We start from the raw sequence: 20,212 nt of genomic DNA on the forward strand, positions 1-20,212 counted from the left end.
TAGCCCACCAGGCTCCTCTGTCCATGGGATTCTCTGGGCAAGAATGCTGGAGTGGGTTGCCATACCCTCCTCCAAGGGATTGTCCCTATCCAGGGAGTGAACCTGCATCCTTCATGTCTCCTTCATTGACAGGCAGGTTCTTTACCTGGGAAGTCTATAAATATTTTCTTTTTAATATTCTTTTCCATTATTGTTTATCACGGGGCAATTGAATACAGTTCCCTGGAAACTGCATCTTTTCAGTTGAGCATGTTCTGGATAACATCTGTCTGGGTATCCCGGAGAGCCACAGGCCCAAGAGAACAGCAGGCATTACTGAGTCATCCAGCTCTGTTTATCATAGGGCTTCTTAGACCCTCTACTGAGCCATCTGAGAGCCCAAGAGCCCTGATGATCAGGAAGGAGCAGTGAAGAAAAAGAAAGCAGTCACCCCTAGGCTGGAAGGGAACAAGAACGAGGATTCTGCAGCAGCGTCAGATCTGATTGGACCCCGACATCAAGAGATAACTGTGAACAGAGCAGTGTTAGCTGCTCTGGCTACAATCAGGCAGCAGTGAGAGGGTCACATTTCAGAGGGGTGGGCAGCTGTCCCCAAAGTACTCCATCTTTGCTAGTGGGCTTGGCAACGAATGGCTCACCAGGGAAAGCTGGGTTTTGCCGTGAGCGGTTGTTTGCATCCAGGCTTAAAGAAGCTAAGGGCATCATCCTCGATCTCATGGCTTTGATGAGACAGGGTGAAAGCCCTGGAGGAGAAGATGGCACCCCACTCCAGTATTCTTGCCTGGAAAATTCCATGGACAGAGGAGCCTAGAGGGCTACAGTCCATGAGATCGAAAAGTGCTGGGCACGACTGAGCGCGGGCATGCGCACGCACACACAGACACAGACACAGACACACACACACACACACAGTGAAAGAGAGGAGAAGGAAAGTTTCATTGGTGATTTCAGCTCCCACCTATGTATGGCTGTGAATTTCCAAAGTTATAAATTACTGATCAGGCTCAGAATGGAATTCCAGCAGGCTTTCTATTGTGTGTGTTCCTTAGAGGTTCTCTAGAAGGATTGTCACATTTTTCTCACTGTGACCCTGGGATGATCCACGTAGCTTATCTGGTTTAAAAAACACAGCCTGCTTAAGTGATGAGTTCAGTGTCACCTAGCAAGTGAGTACCAGGGCCAGGAAGAGAACCCAGATAGTCCAACTCTTTTACCTTTCATAATGGACCAGGCTAGGTTTCTTATTTTACTTTTGCATTCTCAGAAATCACAAATTAGCCTGCAGTAAACTTCTCTCTTGGGGAAAGACTGACTTGGTCAATTCATAAACTGGAGAGTTTGCAGCAGTATTAAGTCCCTATAGAAAACAGAAAGAAAAGCTCCTGAATTCAGTCCCTAGCCCACATTCCTGGCTCAGACAAGCAGCGGCATTTGCCCTGACTTGCCTGGCTCAGTGCCAAGCCCCAAGAGTACTGGATCTCTGTCTGGATTGTCTTCAGGACAAAGAACCTGGAAACAAAACGGGAGGAGGAGGGGATCTTGGAGAAAGAGGAGAGAATCCAGGCAGAATGACTCGTTGCAGGAAGTTCTCTATCATCGAGGAACCCCACCTGCTCCCAAACCTGGTTCAGCCATGCTCCTACAAAGGTTACTAATGGAAAAACCCTGGGGACCAAGGCCTTTGACACAGAGTTCTACAGGACAGTGAGAGTGACATCAAGTGGATGAAGGAGTGAATGAAACAGTCCCATGAACTCAGTCCCGGTTGCCATCCTGTGAAGCAGGCTTCCTGTTCAGAGTCATCCTTAGGATTTGGTATTTGGTTCCACTCCACACCCTGGTTCTCTCACCTATGTATTTCTCCAGGGATCTCCTTGCAGGAATCTGAGTTCTCCTTGCACAGGGTGGGTCATCCTCTAAGCTCAGTCATTCTGATGTCTTTGTGGGGACTGGGGAATGATGTTTGTTTAGGGGATTCATTTGATATGAAATTGACAGATATTTGAGCATATGTACTACGTGTCATATACTGCCGTATGTATTGGGGATGTAAGGACAGTCCTTACTCTCAAGATGCTTACTGTCTAATTTAGCGAGAAAGGCAATATCACAAGTAAGCATGGAGAAGAGGTGTCTAATCCATCTCATTAGGAAGGGTGACACCCGAGTTGAGCCTTGAAAGGATAAAGTAGCCACACAGGGCACTAGGAGGTGAGAGTCTAGAGAGCAGCCTCAGCCAAGTCTGGAAAGAGAGAACAGCATCTGGATGTGGATAAAGATTTCAGGACTCTGGGACAGTAGACTGAGGTTTAGAGCAATCGCTTGCTCCTGGTTTTCTCCTCTGCAAGAAGAGAGGGTGGTCTCCAGCCTCGGCTTATTCCACGAACATATCCCATGAAGAGGATGAGTTTGAAGGGTGCTTCACTTGAAAAGCTACATATGCTTCCAATGCCATCTGTCTACTTGTTTTAAAGAGTGGGATCTTAGCTTTATTTAAATGTGCCAACAGGACAGTACACCAGAACTTGAAATCTTTGAATCCAACCAAACCTATGAAAAAATACAGTTTTAATTGCGGTAAAATACACATAACCTAAAACTTAACTATCTTAACTGTGTCTGCTGCTGCTAAGTCGCTTCAGTCATGTCCGACTCTGTGCGACCCCATAGACGGCAGCCCACCAGGCTCCCCCGTCCCTGGGGTTCTCCAGGCAAAAACACTGAAGTGGGTTGCCATTTCCTTCTCCAATACATGAAAGTGAAAAGTGAAAGTGAAGTCGCTCAGTCGTCGTGTTTGACTCTTCACGACCACATGGACTGCAGCCTACCAGGCTCCTCCATCCATGGGATTTTCCAGGCAAGAGTACTGGAGTGGGGTGCCATTGCCTTCTCCTAACTGTGTCTGAGAGTACCCTTAATGGCAGCAGGTACATTTCCATTGTCGTGCAACCTTCACCACTGTTCATCTCCAGATCCCAGCCTGTAACTCTGAGCCCATGAAAAAGTAACTTCTCCTGTCCCCAGCCCCTGGTCACCTGCCTTTGTTTGTGGTCATTGAATTGTTTTTGCCTTTCATGTATAAGTCTCAGGCTGATTTTCCAACAGCATGCACTAGATGGAACTATCCGCTAGACAACTTTGGACAGAGGGAGAGCCGTCAGTTTTTGGTTCTTGTCGTGAGGCTCATTTCTCTCAGATGTGACTTCAAAATGCAAAGTTAACAAGCCTTATAATTCATAATTCAAAAAGTCTCACGCACCCCGATGTTCACTGCAGCACTATTTACAGTAGCAAAGACGTGGAAGCAATGTAAATGTCCATCCACAGAGGAATGGATAAAGAAGCCGTGGTACACTTAGGCAATGGAATATTACTCGACCACCAGAAAGGATGATGTAATGCTGTTTGCAGTGACATGGATGGATCTAGAGTTTGTCATACTGAGCGAAGTAAGTCAGACACAGAAAAACAAATACATGATATCACTTATATGTGGAACCTAAAATTAAAGGATACAAATGAACTTATTTACAAAACAGAAGTAGAGTCAAAGATATTGAAAACAAACTTATGGTTATCAGAAGATGGGGTGGGTGAAATAGTTAGAAGATTGGGACTGATGTATATACCCTACTCTACATATAGAATAAGTAACTAATAAGTACATACTAGATAGCACAGGGAACTTTCCTTAATACTCTGTAATGGTCTGTATAAGAACAGAATCTAAAATAATAATAATAATAATGGATATATGTACAACTGATTCACTTTTCTGTACACCTGTCTGAAACTAACACAACCTTTTAAATAAACCATGCGTGCTTAGTCCCTCAGTCATGTCCGAGTCTTTTCGACCCCGTGGACTGTAGGCCTCCAGACTCCTCTCTCTATGGGATTCTCCAGGCAAAAACCCTAGAGTGGACAGCCATTCCCTTCTCCAGGGTTTCTTCCCTAACCGAGGTTTGAACCTGGGTCTCCTGCATTGCGGGCAGATTCTTTACTGTCTGAGCCACCGAGGAAGCCCTAATCAACTATGTACCGTGCTTAGTCTCTCAGTACTGTCTGACTCTTTGTGACCCCATGGACTGCAGCCCACCGGGCTCCTCTGTCCATGGGAATTCTCCAGGTCAGAATACTGGAGTGAGTAGCCTTTCCCTTCTCCAGGGGAGCTTCCCAACCCAGGGATATAACCCAGGTCTTCCACATTGCAGGCAGATTCTTTACCATCTGAGCCACCAGGGAAGCCCAAATCAACTATACGCCAATTAAAAAAAAAGTTTCTCCTCCCAGCCTAGAGCGGGAAGCGTGAGCTCCCCCTGGAGTTCAGTGCTCGTGTAGCAACAATCCAGGCAAAAATACCAGGCAAAAAGCTCGAATTGTTGGTGGATTGCTTCCCTTGTGGCTCAGCTGGTAAAGAATCCACCTGCAATGAGGGAGACCTGGGTTCGATCCCTGGGTTGGGAAGATCCCCTGGAGAAGGGAAAGGCTACCCACTCCAGTATTCTGACCTGGAGAATTCAGGGTCGCAAAGAGTCGGACACAACTGAGCAACTTTCACGTTTTGGGGCTTCCCTGGTGGCTCAGACGGTAAAACGTCCGCCTGCAATGAAGGAGACCCGGGTTCGATTCCTGGGTCGGGAAAATCCCCTGGAGAAGGAAATGGCAATCCACTCCAGCACTCTTGCCTGGAAAATCCCATGGACGGAAGACCCTGATAGGCTACAGTCCATGGGGTTGCAAAGAGTCGGACACGACCGAACGACTTCACTTTCACTTTCACTTTTGGGAAGGGAAAGGAAGATTAGAGAGTCACTAGGGAGTTTGTAAGTACAACCTGTCATCTCTCCGTCTCACACCCTGGACTGCCTTTTAGAATCCTGCCAACACTTAAATCCCTTTTGCTGCCTAGACTGTCCCGAGTAATTGAGAACGCTGGTGCTTCAATGAGCACTGCTGTTCCTCTAGTCAATGTGGAAGGAATGTTTCAGCAAAGGGCCAGAGATGTGCTCCCAGAGACGGCAGAAATCAAGAGAAACATAAAACGCAGGCCCTGACCAAGTCTGGTCCCAAAGGCTTGCTTGGAATGTCTCACCAAATGGACGCTTTCCTGTTTCTGCATTAATCCTTTGTATGCTGGCTAAATTCCAACTCAGGTAATTACATTCTCTCTTACCCAAATCCCCCTGGCAAATTTAGTCCTTTCATAGGTCTTCCTGTGATTTTTATTTTTTAATCTTCTTTAGTTTTTGTGGTGTTTTGCTCTTGATGTGGCAGTTTTCTGAAGAGATTTTGCCTTTCCCCAAGAGGGCAGAGAGGGTGGGCCCACTGGCTCTGTGTGTTATCTTCAGAAGAATTGCAGGGTCGAAGTAAAGGTGATGGAGCCATGCTGAGCAGAGCAGAACCCTGGAGAATGAGAGGCCTCCAGAGATGCCCTCATGAGACCCCTCCCTCAGCGAGGTGTGTGATCAAACCTCTGATGTTATCCACTGACTTCTTGGTATAAAGTCTCCATGACCCTCTGCAGTGAGACAGCCAGTTTTATTACTCTTTGGGCGAATGATTCGAACTTATCCTTAAATGGAACCCCTACGGCTTGGGTGTTGCAGGTCCATCCTCTGTTTCTTGTGTTTGATTGACAGACAGTCTATTGTTTGGTTTCCCAGCGTCATGATCTGGATTTTGCTTTGGGATGAAGGCACTGTAGACGTTTTTGGTTATTTGGATCCAAAAATCTCTAAAACATGCCAGCAATTTCTCAGTAATTATATTTTAAATATCACCAGATCATCAAACTGTGATCAGTTATGTGATACACTCCAACCCATGAAGCATTTATTGAATGACTATGTCCCCTTCCCTTCCATCTAAGTCACCTTGAGGAAGTTAGCTAACAGTTTTGTGCTTTGGCTTTCTTATTTGTAGCTTGAGGATGATAAGAATAGCTACTTCTTAAGATTGTTTTGGGAGAGGAGGAGCCAAGATGGCGGAGGAGTAGGACGGGGAGAACACTTTCTCCCCCACAAATTCATCAAAAGAGCATTTAAACGTCGAGTAAATTCCACAAAACAACTTCTGAATGCCGGCAGAGGACATCAGGCACCCAGAAAAGCAGCCCAGCTCTTCGAAAGGAGGTAGGAAAAAATATAAAAGACAAAAAAAGAGACAAAAGAGGGAGGGACGGAGTTCCGTCCCAGGAAGGGAGTCTTAAAAAGAGAGAAGTTTCCAAACACCAGGAAACCCTCTCACTGCCGAATCTGTGCCGAGCTTTGGAAGCACAGAGGGCAACATAAAAGGGAGGGGAAAAAAAAATAAACAATTAAAAATCGCGGATTGTGAGCCCTACGGTAACTCCCCCAGTGGAGAAGCAGCGCAGACGCCTGCACACGGCATTAGCAAGCGGGGGCTGGGCAGGGAAGCGGGGCGCGGGCTGTGTCCCTTAGAGTAAGAATCGGGCCGAATGTCCTGAGCGCTATCTGAGCGAAATAATTTGGGCTAGCAAACCAGACTGTGGGATATCTACCACGCGAAAGGCCAGCCCTAACCTAAGACACCGCCAGGCCCGCGCACAGAACAAAGGACTGAACAGAGATAGCCGGCTGCAGACCTTCCCCCTCCGGTGACAGGCAGCCAGAGCCGGAAGAGGGTAATCGCAGCCCCAGAGAGACACTATCTATAAAACTGTAAGCAGGCTTCTTTGCTAACTAAAACTTCTTGGGGGTCTGGACAGTCAACATCTGCCTGAGAAGGTGCGCCGGTTTTACACCCAGATAACCGAGTGGCGGGGAGGCGATAAGTCGCAGCATTGGCGCCCGCCAAACACCTCATCACCTGAGCTGCTCGGATCTGGGAAGAACACAAAACGCAGGCCCAACCGAGTCTGCGCCTCTGAGGACTACCCGAGTGCCTGAACCTGAGTGGCTTGGACCTGGGAGCTCAGCCCAGGGCCGGCCTCTGATTGTTCCCGGTGGAACAACCTAGAGCCCGAGCAGTGTGGGCAGGGAGGCTACACGCGCCGCGAGCAGGGGCAGACCCAGTGTGGCTGAGGCACTGCGAGCGCATGCCGGTGTTATCTGTTTGCAGCATCCCTCCCTCCCTCCCCACAGCGCGGCTGAACAAGTGAGCCTAAATTAAAAAAAAAAAAAAAAAAAAAAATAGTGTCCTCAACCATCCCCTTTGTGTCAGGGCGGGAACCAGACACTGAAGAGACCAGCAAACAGAAGAAGCTGTAACAGAGGGAAACGCCTTGGAAGCTACAGGCCATAGATTAAAACCCTGTGGTTACTACGGATTACATAGGAAGGGGCCTATAGATCTTGAGAAATATAAGTCGGACTAAGGAACTGCCAAAAATGAACTGAACCCACAATACTCACAACAAAACCAGAGAAAGACCTAGATATATTTTTACTATTTTTACGATCAATCTTTCTTTCTTTCTTTTTTTTTTAATTAAAAAAAAAAATTTTTAAGTCCTCTATTGTCCTTTAATTTTCACTTTTATAACTATTACTTTGCAAAAAAAAAAAAAAAGACCCTATTTTTTTTTTTCTTCTTCAGCAAACTTCATATATATATTTTATAATTTTTTGACCGTGGTTTTTTTTTTTTTCTTTTTTTTTTCTTCTTTTCTTTAACATTGTATTTTTGAAATTCCAAACTCTACTCTAGATTTTTAATTTTAGCCTTTTGATATATGTTATCAATTTTGTACCTATAGTTTTTTTCATAATTTCTGTGACTTTTTTTTCCCTCTGTTTCTTTCTCTTCTTCTTTTATATAACATCGTATATCTGCAATTCCAAACTCTACTCAAGATTTTTAATTTATGCTTTTTGGTATTTGATATCAATTTTGTACCTGTATTTTCTTTATAATTTTTGTGACATTGTTTTTGTTGGTTTGTTTGTTTTCTCTCTTTATTTTTCTTCTTCTTCTTCTTCTTTTTTTTTTTTAACGTTGTATTTTTGAAATTCCAAACTCTACTCTAGATTTTTAATTTTTGCTTTTTGGTATTAGTTATCAATTTTGTACCTGTAGTTTCTTTATTACTTTCACGACCTTGTTTGTTTTTCTTTGTTCGTTTTTTCTCTCTTTCTTTTCCTTCTTCTTTTCATTAACATCGCATTTTTGAAATTCCAAACTCTACTCTAGATTTCTAATTATTGTTTTTATGTATTTGTTACCAATTTTATACCTTTAAGAACCCAATCTTCAGGACCCATTTTTCACTAGTGTACGAGATTACTGGCTTGACTGCTCTCTCTCCCTTTGGACTCTCCATTTTCTCCACCAGGTCACATGTATCTCCTCCCTAACCCCTCTCTACTCTACCCAACTCTGTGAATTTCTGTGTGTTCCAGACGGTGGAGAACACTTAAGGAACTGATTACTGGCTGGATCTGTCTCCCTCCTTTTCATTTCCCCCTTTTATCCTTCTGGCCACCTCTGTCTCCTGCCTCCTTCTTCTCTTCCCTGTATAACTCCGTGAACATCTCTGAGCGGTCCAGTTGTGGAGTGCACATAAGGAAGTGACTACTGGCTAGCCCACTCTCTCCACTATTGATTCCACCTCATCTCATTTGGGTCACCTCTAACTCCCTCCTCCCTCTTCTTTTCTCCATGTAACGCTGTGAACCTCTCTGAGTGACCCTCACAGTAGAGAAACTTTTCATCTTTAACGTAGATGTTTTATCAGTGGTGCTGTATAGAAGGAGAAGTTTTGAAACTACTGTAAAAATAAGACCGATAACTGGAAGTAGGAGGCTTAAGTCCAAACCCTGACTCCAGGGAACTCCTGACTCCAAGGAACATTAATTGACAGGAGCTCATCAAACGCCTCCATACCGACACTGAAACCAAGCACCACACAAGGGCCAACAAGTTCCAGGGCAAGACATACCAAGCAAATTCTCCAGCAACAAAGGAACACAGCCCTGAGCTTCAAGATACAGGCTGCCCAAAGTCACCCCAAAACCATAGACATCTCATAACTCATTACTGGACATTTCATTACACTCCAGAGAGAAGAAATACAGCTCCATCCACCAGAACATCGACACAAGCTTCCCTAACCAGGAAACCTTGACAAGCCACCTGTACAAACCCACACACAGCGAGGAAACGCCACAATAAAGAGAACTCCACAAACTGCCAGAATACAGAAAGGACACCCCAAACTCAGCAATTTAAACAAGATGAAGAGACAGAGGAATAGCCAGCAGATAAAGGAACAGGATAAATGCCCACCAAACCAAACCAAAGAGGAAGAGATAGGGAATCTACCTGATAAAGAATTCCGAATAATGATAGTGAAATTGATCCAAAATCTTGAAATTAAAATGGAATCACAGATAAATAGCCTGGAGGCAAGGATTGAGAAGATGCAAGAAAGGTTTAACAAGGACTTAGAAGAAATAAAAAAGAGTCAATATATAATGAATAATGCAATAAGTGAAATTAAAAACACTCTGGAGGCAACAAATAGTAGAATAACAGAGGCAGAAGATAGGATTAGTGAATTAGAAGATAGAATGGTAGAAATAAATGAATCAGAGAGGATAAAAGAAAAACGAATTAAAAGAAATGAGGACAATCTCAGAGACCTCCAGGACAATATTAAACGCTACAACATTCGAATCATAGGGATCCCAGAAGAAGAAGACAAAAAGAAAGACCATGAGAAAATACTTGAGGAGATAATAGTTGAAAACTTCCCTAAAATGGGGAAGGAAATAATCACCCAAGTCCAAGAAACCCAGAGAGTCCCAAACAGGATAAACCCAAGGCGAAACACCCCAAGACACATATTAATCAAATTAACAAAGATCAAACACAAAGAACAAATATTAAAAGCAGCAAGGGAAAAACAACAAATAACACACAAGGGAATTCCCATAAGGATAACAGCTGATCTTTCAATAGAAACTCTTCAAGCCAGGAGGGAATGGCAAGACATACTTAAAATGATGAAAGAAAATAACCTACAGCCCAGATTATTGTACCCAGCAAGGATCTCATTCAAGTATGAAGGAGAAATCAAAAGCTTTTCAGACAAGCAAAAGCTGAGAGAATTCTGCACCACCAAACCAGCTCTCCAACAAATACTAAAGGATATTCTCTAGACAGGAAACACAAAAACAGTGTATAAAATCGAACCCAAAACAATAAAGTAAATGGCAACGGGGTCATACTTATCGGTAATTACCTTAAACGTAAATGGGTTGAATGCCCCAACCAAAAGACAAAGACTGGCTGAATGGATACAAAAACAAGACCCCTGCATATGTTGTCTACAAGAGACCCACCTCAAAACAGGGGACACATACAGACTGAAAGTGAAGGGCTGGAAAAAGATTTTCCATACGAATAGGGACCAAAAGAAAGCAGGAGTAGCAATACTCATATCAGATAAAATAGACTTTAAAACAAAGGCTGTGAAAACAGACAAAGATGGTCACTACATAATGATCAAAGGATCAATCCAAGAAGAAGATATAACAATTATAAATATATATGCACCCAACACGGGAGCACCGCAGTATGTAAGACAAATGCTAACAAGTATGAAAGAAGAAATTAACAATAACACAATAATAGTGGGAGACTTTAATACCCCACTCACACCTATGGATAGATCAACTAAACAGAAAATTAACAAGGAAACACAAACTTTAAACGATACAATAGACCAGTTAGACCTAATTGATATCTATAGGACATTTCATCCCAAAACAATGAATTTCACCTTCTTCTCAAGCACACATGGAACCTTCTCCAGGATAGATCACATCCTGGGCCATAAAGCTAGCCTTGGTCAATTCAAAAAAATTGAAATCATTCCAAGCATCTTTTCTGACCACAATGCAGTAAGATTAGATCTCAATTACAGGAGAAAAACTATTAAAAAATCCAACATATGGAGGCTGAACAACACGCTGCTGAATAACCAACAAATCACAGAAGAAATCAAAAAAGAAATCAAAATATGCATAGAAATGAATGAAAATGAAAACACAACAACCCAAAACCTGTGGGACACGGTAAAAGCAGTCCTAAGGGGAAAGTTCATAGCAATACAGGCACACCTCAAGAAACAAGAAAAAAGTCAAATAAATAACCTAACTCTACACCTAAAGCAACTAGAAAAGGAAGAAATGAAGAACCCCAGGGTTAGTAGAAGGAAAGAAATCTTAAAAATTAGAGCAGAAATAAATGCAAAAGAAACAAAAGAGACCATAGCAAAAATCAACAAAACCAAAAGCTGGTTCTTTGAAAGGATAAATAAAATTGACAAACCATTAGCCAGACTCATCAAGAAACAAAGGGAGAAAAATCAAATCAATAAAATTAGAAATGAAAATGGAGAGATCACAACAGACAACACAGAAATACAAAGGATCATAAGAGACTACTATCAACAATTATATGCCAATAAAATGGACAACGAGGAAGAAATGGACAAATTCTTAGAAAAGTACAACTTTCCAAAACTCGATCAGGAAGAAATAGAAAATCTTAACAGACCCATCACAAGCACGGAAATTGAAACTGTAATAAAAAAATCTTCCAGCAAACAAAAGCCCAGGTCCAGTTCTTCACAGCTGAATTCTACCAAAAATTTAGAGAAGAGCTAACACCTATCCTGCTCAAACTCTTCCAGAAAATTGCAGAGGAAGGTAAACTTCCAAACTCATTCTATGAGGCCACCATCACCCTAATACCAAAACCTGACAAAGATCCCACAAAAAAAGAAAACTACAGGCCAATTTCACTGATGAACATAGACGCAAAAATCCTTAACAAAATTCTAGCAATCAGAATCCAACAACACATTAAAAAGATCATACACCATGACCAAGGGGGCTTTATCCCAGGGATGCAAGGATTCTTCAATATCCGCAAATCAATCAATGTAATACACCACATTAACAAATTGAAAAATAAAAACCATATGATGATCTCAATAGATGCAGAGAAAGCCTTTGACAAAATTCAACATCCATTTATGATCAAAACTCTCCAGAAAGCAGGAATAGAAGGAACATACCTCAACATAATCAAAGCTATATATGACAACCCCACAGCAAACATTATCCTCAATGGTGAAAAATTGAAAGCATTTCCTCTAAAGTCAGGAACAAGACAAGGGTGCCCACTTTCACCATTACTATTCAACATAGTTTTGGAAGTTTTGGCCACAGCAATCAGAACAGAAAAAGAAATAAAAGGAATCCAAATTGGAAAAGAAGAAGTAAAGCTCTCACTGTTTGCAGATGACATGATCCTCTACATAGAAAACCCAAAGACTCCACCAGAAAATTACTAGAACTAATCAATGACTATAGTAAAGTTGCAGGATATAAAATCAACACACAGAAATCCCTTGCATTCCTATATACTAATAATGAGAAAACAGAAAGAGAAATTAAGGAAACAATTCCATTCACCATTGCAACGGAAAGAATAAAATACTTAGGAATATATCTACCTAAAGAATCTAAAGACCTATATATAGAAAACTATAAAACACTGGTGAAAGAAATCAAAGAGGACTCTAACAGATGGAGAAATATACCATGTTCATGGATTGGAAGAATCAGTGTAGTGAAAATGAGTATACTACCCAAAGCAATCTATAGATTCAATGCAATCCCTATCAAGCTACCAACAGCATTCTTCACAGAGCTAGAACAAATAATTTCACAATTTGTATGGAAAAACAAAAAACCTCGAATAGCCAAAGTGATCTTGAGAAAGAAGAATGGAACTGGAGGAATCAACCTACCTGACTTCAGGCTCTACTACAAAGCCACAGTTATCAAGACAGTATGGTACTGGCACAAAGACAGAAATATAGATCAATGGAACAAAATAGAAAGCCCAGAGATAAATCCACACGCATATGGACACCTTATCTTCGACAAAGGAGGCAAGAATATACAATGGATTAAAGACAATCTCTTTAACAAGTGGTGCTGGGAACTCTGGTCAACCACTTGTAAAAGAATGAAACTAGAACACTTTCTAACACCATACACAAAAATAAACTCAAAATAGATTAAAGATCTAAACGTAAGACCAGAAACTATAAAACTCCTAGAGGAGAACATAGGCAAAACACTCTCTGACATACATCACAGCAGGATCCTCTATGACCCACCTCCCAGAATATTGGAAATAAAAGCAAAAATAAACAAATGGGACCTAATTAAACTTAAAAGCTTCTGCACATCAAAGGAAACTATTAGCAAGGTGAAAAGACAGCCTTCAGAATGGGAGAAGATAATAGCAAATGAAGCAACTGACAAACAACTAATCTCGAGAATATACAAGCAACTCCTACAGCTCAACTCCAGAAAAATAAATGACCCAATCAAAAAATGGGCCAAAGAACTAAATAGACATTTCTCCAAAGAAAACATACAGATGGCTAACAAACACATGAAAAGATGCTCAACATCACTCATTATCAGAGAAATGCAAATCAAAACCACAATGAGGTACCATTTCACACCAGTCAGAATGGCTGCGATCCAAAAGTCTACAAGTAATAAATGCTGGAGAGGGTGTGGAGAAAAGGGAACCCTCTTACACTGTTGGTGGGAATGCAAACTAGTACAGCCACTATGGAGAACAGTGTGGAGATTCCTTCAAAAACTGGAAATAGACATGCCTTATGATCCAGCAATCCCACTGCTGGGCATACACACTGAGAAAACCAGAAGGGAAAGAGACACGAGTACCCCAATGTTCATCGCAGCACTGTTTATAATAGCCAGGACATGGAAGCAACCTAGATGTCCATCAGCAGATGAATGGACAAGAAAGCAGTGGTACATATACACAATGGAGTATTATTCAGCCATTAAAAAGAATACATTTGAATCTGTTCTAATAAGGTGGATGAAACTGGAGCCTATTATACAGAGTGAAGTAAGCCAGAAAGAAAAACACCAATACAGTATACTAATGCATATATATGGAATTTAGAAAGATGGTAACAATAACCCTGTGTACGAGACAGCAAAAGAGACACTGATGTATAGAACAGTCTTATGGACTCTGTGGGAGAGGGAGAGGGTGGGAAGATTTAGGAGAATGGCATTGAAACATGTAAAATATCATGTATGAAATGAGTTGCCAGTCCAGGTTCGATGCACGATACTGGATGCTTGGGGCTGGTGCACTGGGACGACCCAGAGGGATGGAATGGGGAGGGAGGAGGGAGGAGGGTTCAGGATGGGGATCACATGTATACCTGTGGCGGATTCATTTTGATATTTGGCAAATCTAATACAGTTATGTTAAGTTTAAAAATAAAATAAAATTATAAAAAAAAAAAAAAGATTGTTTTGATGATTTATTGGGACTGCATGGAAAGTCACTACTAATACTGTTATTACAAGTTATTATTTTATTATAAAACACTAAATATTAAGCAAACATATATATTGTGGAATTGATCTTCTAAGAAGGTAATGAAATACTCAAAATATCTCTTAAATAAAATGAGGATACCAAGGTAACTAAGCAATGGTCCTGCCCTCAGTACACTTGTGATCTAATGAAGGAGTCAAATGTCTTTTTCTCTTAATTTTTTTTTTTTTTTTTTTTTTTTTTTGGTGAGTAAGGCCCGTAGCTTTATTTTCAACAGGGGCTTTTATACCCTAAGTTACACATAGAAGATAATGCTGCTGCTAAGTCGCTTCAGTCGTGTCTGACCCTGTGCGACCCCATAGACAGCAGCCCACCAGGCTCCGCCCTCCCTGGGATTCTCCAGGCAAGAACACTGAAGTGGGTTGCCATCTCCTTCTCCAATGCGTGAAAGCGAAAAGTGAAAGGGAAGTCGCTCAGTAGTGTCCGACTCTTCACGACCCCATGGACCGCAACCCACCAGGCTCCTCCATCCATGGGACTTTCCAGGCAAGAGCACTGGAGTAGGGTGTCATTGCCCTCTCCAATAGAGGATAATAGGGGATGTGAAATCATACAAAGTCAGCAGTCTTTGATCCTTATCAAAACCAGGGTTTCTTTCCTGCAAATTTATCGTATACAAATGGTTTAGGTGATTTACATCATCTTCTGGCCAGAAGGCCTATTAACATTTTATGACTCTTGACAAAGGTTTGTCAACCATAAGACTTATTTTCTCTGAGTAATTATTTTAAGGTTTGGCACCATCCTCCTCCGGAGGTGTTAGATAAAGTTACATAACATAGTTTTTTTTTCAAATTAATTTGTTTATTTGGCCAGGTGAGGTCTTAGTTGCATCATGGTGGATCTTTCATTGTGGTGCAAGGACTCTCTAGTTGTGCTCAGGCTCAGTAGTCCTGGCACATGGGTTTAGTTGCTCCACGGCCTGTGGGATCTTGGTTCCCTGACCAGAGATTGAATCCATGTCCTCTGCACTGCAAGGTGGATTCTTATACTGGGCCACCAGAGAAGTCCCAGAGTCATATGTTCTTCTTCAATGCTGTCGTCCTGATACCTAGATCCATGCCTGGCATTTACAGTGGGAGACCGATAAATGTTTGTTATTGGGATTATTGAATGTATAAAGGACTTAAGCACAAACGTATGGAAGGTACATTGCCAGTGAGGAGAATTGAGGACAGCTTCATACAGAGGTTTGCATTTGATCTTTGAATTCTTTAGTTGAATACAATGATTGAATTCAATCTCAGGAATGGATATGATCTTGATAGATCAGGAAAGAAGTAAAAGGCCCTCAAAATCACTTACTGAAAGGGTGTTTTCCAATTTTTATTGGATTAGAGGACATGAAGAAAATAGTAATATTTACACAGGACACTGGTCAAAGGCTCTATGTAAGAACATGTTCCCCAAGAGAACAGACTTTGGCTATTGTGGTCAGCTTTGTATCCCCAACACCTAGGATAGTACTTTGCAGATATTAGTTGAATAGCAGCAAAGGGGAAACAAAGTTGGTCTATAAAAGGCATGATTGGGGCCACTGAGGTGCAGGATTCAAAAGAAAATGTAGAAAGAGTCAAGAAAGGCTGGAGGCAAATCTAGGATGCTTTTGAATGCTGTTCCCAAATTGGTCTTTATTCACTAGGGCATGGGCTCTATTAAAAATTTTGGATTGGAAGCTCTTAATAAGAAAGACAGTTCTGGGTGGGGGCCATGTAAAGAACAGAGAAAAATACTGCTAAATTGCTTCAGTCATGTCTGACTCTGTGCAACCCCAGAGATGGCAGCTCACCAGGCTCCCCCATCCCTGGGAATCTCCAGGCAAGAACACTGGAGTGGGTTGCCATTTCCTTCTCCCAGAAAAATACTAGGAGAAGAAAATAAAAAAGGTGACTATTTGTAGTGTCAGGATGGCAGACAGGGAGGGACTGAAATACTGGGTTGGCCAGAATGTTCAAATACAAATGAACTTTTTGGCCAACCCAATAGGAAGGGGAACGTTAACAAAAGACATGAAGAAATATTTGATAGGATATCACGAGTGAGTTGAAAAAGGCAAGGCAAGAGTTATGTCATTACTAATGAGCTATTCCACCTCTGATGCTGGGAGGGACTGGGGGCAGGAGGAAAAGGGGATGATAGAGGATGAGATGGCTGGATGGCATCACCGACTCGATGGATGTGAGTTTGAGTGAACTCCGGGAGTTGGTGATGGACAGGGAGGCCTGTCGTGCTGCGGTTAATGGGGTCGCAAAGAGTTGGACACGACTGAGTGACTGAACTGAACTGAATTCCACCTTAGTGGAAAAAGTGTTAGTTGTTCAGGCATGTCCAACTCTTTGCAACCCCATGGACTGTAGCCCATCAGGCTCCTTTGTCCATGGGTTTCTCCAGGCAAGAATACTGAAGTGGGTTGCCATTCCCTTCTCCAGGGGATCTTCCTGACCCAGGGATCGAACCCAGGTCTCCTGCATTGCAGGCAGATTATTTACCATCTGAGCCACCAGGAAAGTCCAGAGTATACTTAACCTCTCCATCTGTTTCAACATCTGAAATGACCATAACTATTCTTTCCGTGCCATTCACTCCTAGTATTTTAGAATTCTCTAATTTTATCAAATTCTCAGTACATTAGAGACCTTTCTAATGTACTTCGTCATTTCCCCTACCCCTCCTCCACCTCAGTTGGTATTGACATTTCAGTTTCCTACTTTGGACTCCCTTAATTCTTTGAAGAATTTCAGGCTAACATTCATTCAAGTATAGTGTATAGATCCTTAGGGCACAGGGTGGAGTCATGTTCCCTGTGCCATCTGAAGATACTCAACTTGCATTGTCTTCCCTCTACTTTTCTCTTAATCATTGGGTCTTCTAGGGGGACCCCTGACATAGATTTTTTTTTTATGTGTATGAATTGTGTCTTACTACCCTTTGCCAATACAAGCTTGGCATAGAATAACTGCTCACAATTATGAGGGACAAATGAATGAATGAGTAAATGCTTTGATGATGGGGAGACATCCCTTGGATTGTAGCTTTTTGGCCACTGGGAAGTTCTGGTCAGATGCTTTATTACAAGAAACGGGTTAGCAGCATCTTTTGTTTTTTTCTTTCCTTGAGAACTCTTAAGCTAAATGTTTTTCTAAACCTTTGTTCTCCGACAGCTATTGCTGTCATATGCTTCTTGGCCTTTCTCGTCCATAATTGGTTACCTTCCCAAGCTCATCTGAAGTCTGGGGAATCAATTGTGTCATCCTTTTCTCTTAAGATTAGAACACTGACTGTTATGTGCACAGAAATTCCATCCATGGTATCAACATAGTCTTTCCAGGACAGACCTAGAATGAGTTAATGAGCACCAACACATTTGCTAAACTTAAAAGAATACTCTATTATTGTGTGGCAATTGGTAAAGAACTTATTAATTAAGGATATAAGATAGAGAGAAATCTCCCAAGAGGCAAAAAGCCATTACAAAGACATTGTGGAACCAATCTAGCAGTTAATGGAATACTCAGAGGTTCTTTAAAAAAAAGAGAGAAAGTGAGGGGGGGGGTGGTCACTTTTCAAAGGGTGTCACCAAATTAATGATATATTATAGATTGTGGGAAACTTACCAAAAGACAGATAGAATATAAAAACAAAGCAAAAAGCCTCCTAAATTTTGTTTTCATACAATCCCATCTTTGTATGGTAACATCTCCTGATCCTAAATACACACCCACTCCACCACAAAGCATAAAAGTAAATTGAGATGGAACACCACAAAGCATAAAAGTAAATTGAGATGGAAATCAGAATCAAACTAGTGTTGCAAATGAGAATTAATTAGTACATTTGCTTTTGTTCTGAGACAAAATAAATAACTCACTTCAACTGCCTGTGAGTTGTTTAAGACAGAACTAGCAAATTAACGAGAAATGCCAGGCTGTCCTCCATTTCCCTTTTCAATTTTAAGTTTCCCCCTACAGATTATCTGGTCGTATGAGAACAGTGTTGTGTTTTAGAGAGGGATTTGGTGAGAGGAGGCAAAAGCAGAGGATTACCCAGGAATTGGGTCCCCTGGAGTGATAACAGAGATCTGACAGACCTGTTCTATTAAGATGCTTATCTTCCTAGCTCCAGCACTGTGAGCAGACGCCCGTAGACATTGACTGCACCAAGCCTCCCAAAGACATAGCATCGCAAAGAACACGCTCACGGGATCTTAATAACTCTGTGTTGGATCCCAGCGAACCTTTCATCTTTGAGGCAAAACCAGACCTGGGAAGTATTAATATCTGCATCAGAGGAGCAGCATATAGGTTCAGAGCACGAGAATGAGAAAAATCAGGGACATTAGTTTCTTTATGTTGCAATTCACATGTAACCTAGACCCATCCTCTGAACACAGATAATACATTCATAAGTTAAAACCTGTGAATTCTTTATGCCATAGTTTTGGAGGGAGGGGTGAGATGCATTTACAGTAATGAACATAAAATGGGAAAGTAGAAAGATCACTGGACATGGAATGTGAACATTTGATTTTGAATTCGTATGAGTTTACATGAGCTCTGCTATCAGGATGTATTGCTCACACTTCGTGAGCCTTTCCTTTCTCATCTACAAAAGGGGGTAAAATCATACCCACACTGCCTGCCTCGTACAGTAGATGTAAAGCTCACATAATATATGCCAGAGCACTATACCATCCATAGAATTTTAAGATGGTGGTGGTGATGATGATGATGATAAGTTATTAGCTCAAAGCAAGTACCTTAGTCTGTCTTGAAAGAAAATGACTAAGCTTTGTGATAAATGGTGGTAGAAATGAAAAGATAGTTTATTTATTTACGTATTTGTTCCAGTATTAGTTGCAGCAAGCAGGATCTGGGATCTTTGATCTTCCTTGCAGCATGTGAGATCTTTAGTTGTAGCATTCAAACTCTTAGTTGTGGCGTGTGGGATCTTAGTTCTCTGGCCAGGCGTCGAACCTGACTCCCTTACATTAGAAGGCAGATTCTTAACCATTGGAGCTCCAGGGAGGTCCCTCAATGTCTTTTTCAACACTCTTGTTCTACATGTTTAGTTTTTGAGTATCTTTCTACTTTATATAAAAGATAGAGGTCAAATGGGAGTTGAATAACTTGGCTGGCTTTCTATAACATACCCGCTAAGTATTATGCCAAACCTTCTCAAATATGCAACTTTTGTCTTTGTCCTGCTGGCTCCAAATATAGTTAGATTTTTCTTTTATTGTTCTCTCTAGTTTCATAAACTTGATCCATTGTTGGGCTTAGTCTTTCTAGGCCTATCTTTTTGCAGTTTTATATTTGAGTTCATCAGAGTTTTCTTTATCTAGTCAGTTATATTGGTTCTATAATCTTATCTCCCAACACATTTTGGTAATTGGCATTGCATGTAATTAAGGTAGAATTTAATCTCATACTGGCTCTTAACTGCACTGAGTATCTTTTAGGATTTCTTTTAGTCTTTGTTCACAGGACTATTAGGTGCTTAAGAGCTTGGCTCATAGAGAAAATCTCTTTCTATGCTTGAGGCGCTCTTCTTTGATATTACAAAAGTTCATGGGAGTGTACTGAACTTCTCCCACCATAATTCCCTGTTTTTGACTACCTGCTTATCACTTAAGACTTTCAAACTTTCTTATCTCCCTGCCTAGAACTTTTTTTAATGTCTATTCTTTATATATCAGGCTCTTTCTCATGTCTGTATCTTCGTTTTAATACTATATCCTCAGAAAGGACCTTCATGGTTATAATAATTAAAGTAG

The sequence above is a fragment of the Bubalus kerabau genome, chromosome 5 (assembly GCF_029407905.1).
Source record: "Bubalus kerabau isolate K-KA32 ecotype Philippines breed swamp buffalo chromosome 5, PCC_UOA_SB_1v2, whole genome shotgun sequence".
In the NCBI taxonomy this organism is placed as follows: domain Eukaryota; kingdom Metazoa; phylum Chordata; class Mammalia; order Artiodactyla; family Bovidae; genus Bubalus; species Bubalus kerabau.